The sequence below is a fragment of the Amphimedon queenslandica genome, unplaced genomic scaffold, assembly GCF_000090795.2.
Source record: "Amphimedon queenslandica unplaced genomic scaffold, v1.1 AMPQUscaffold_13375, whole genome shotgun sequence".
Taxonomy (NCBI): Eukaryota; Metazoa; Porifera; class Demospongiae; order Haplosclerida; family Niphatidae; genus Amphimedon; species Amphimedon queenslandica.
In genome coordinates this window covers 196381-198105 of record NW_003546389.1, presented here as the reverse complement: position 1 = coordinate 198105, position 1725 = coordinate 196381, and the positions used below count along the sequence as shown (strand labels likewise).

Genomic DNA, 1725 nt, shown 5'->3' with positions numbered 1-1725 from the left:
TCGTGTACATGTACATTTATTATGTACATGCTAATGTACATGTACATGTATGTGGTCATATACCATACCCAATTTATTGCATGAAGTAATAGTATTAATTATTGTGTGGTAGTGTGGTCACTGTGGCGGGCATTAATTGGAATATGAGCAAGAGTTTTAATGTTTTTAAAAGGCTCATAACTTGAAATTTTGAGCTTGGAATCGGCTCAAACTTGCTACATAGTTTAAGGACATCTATATGTATCAGAAAATGTAATAAAAATTTGGAATGATTTCGGAGCCATTTTTTGAAAAAAAAACCATGGGCTACAGCCTTGGGTAATTTTCAGAATTTTGACGTTTTCTTAAAATGGCCGTAACTCAAAAAATATTTGTCGGAATGAGTTCAAACTTGCTACACAGCTTAAGGACATCAATAAGTATCAAAAAATGTAATAAAAATTTGGGGTGATTCGGAGCCATTTTTTGGAAAAAACCATGGGCTATAGCCTTGAGTAATTTTCAGAATTTTGGTGTTTTCTTAAAATGGCCGTAACTCAAAAAATATTTGTCGGAAACAGCTCAAACTTGCTACATAGCATAAGGACATCAATATGTATCAGAAAATGTAACAAAAATTTGGGGTGATTTTGGAGCCATTTTTTGGAAAAAACCTATAGCCTTGGGTATTTTTCAGAATTTTAGCATTTTCTTAAAATGGCCATAACTCGAAAAATATTTGTCGGAAACAGCTCAAACTTGCTACACAGCATAAGAACATCAATATGTATTAGAAAATGTAATAAAAATTTGGAGTGATTTTGGAGCGATTTTTTGGAAAAAACCATGGGCTATAGCCTTGGATATTTTTCACAATTTTGACATTTTCTTAAAATGACCATAACTTGAAAAATATTTGTCGGAAACAGCTCAAACTTGCTACACAGCATAAGAACATCAATATGTATCAGAAAATGTAATAAAAATTTGAAGTGATTTTGGAGCGATTTTTTGGAAAAAAACCATGGGCTATAGCCTTGGATATTTTTCACAATTTTGACATTTTCTTAAAATGACCATAACTTGAAAAATATTTGTCGGAAACAGCTCAAACTTGCTACATAGCATAAGGACATCAATATGTATCAGAAAATGTAATAAAAATTTGGGGTGATTTCGGAGCCATTTTTTGGAAAAAACCATGGGCTATAGCCTTGGTAATTTTCAAGAAATGGCCCTTTTTTAAAATGGTCATAATTCGAGGAATTTTTGTCAAAATCAACTCAAACTTGCTACACAGTATAAGAACATCATGTCCTTATGCTGTGTGGCTACATGTGTAGTTTACCTCGTTTGTACTAAAAAATTCTCCCCTTGCTTTGATCTCCATAGAATTTTACTACAATATAAATGTATTCTAATTAATGCCCACTACTAATGCATACATGGATAGGATCGTCTAACTATTATTAAAGTTAAATAGCATAATCTTCATTGAAAGCGGGTGTGGTCACAATGAAATGAAATGGCTGTTATTAGCAAGTCTGAGCTTAATATTTGTAGCAAACAGTCAGCAAGATAAGACTAAACTGCTGTCCAAAGACTTCTCTAGCTGTAAGAGAGGTCATACAGCACAACAATGGCATGGCTTATGGCTAAGCCCATTAATGTTTTACGTTCTTCTAGTTCATGTACATGTATTTACTGTTGTACTGTATGGTTCTTTGATGTAGATAAGAGAGAAAA

The 1725-nt window shown here is 32.8% G+C and overlaps 1 protein-coding gene across 2 annotated transcripts in view; it reads left to right on the top strand.

Moving 5' to 3' along the window:
• LOC100637588 (transitional endoplasmic reticulum ATPase-like) overlaps window positions 1-1725 on the top strand; it is a 15282-nt gene that overhangs the window by 9065 nt on the left and 4492 nt on the right. The window lies entirely within an intron of this gene.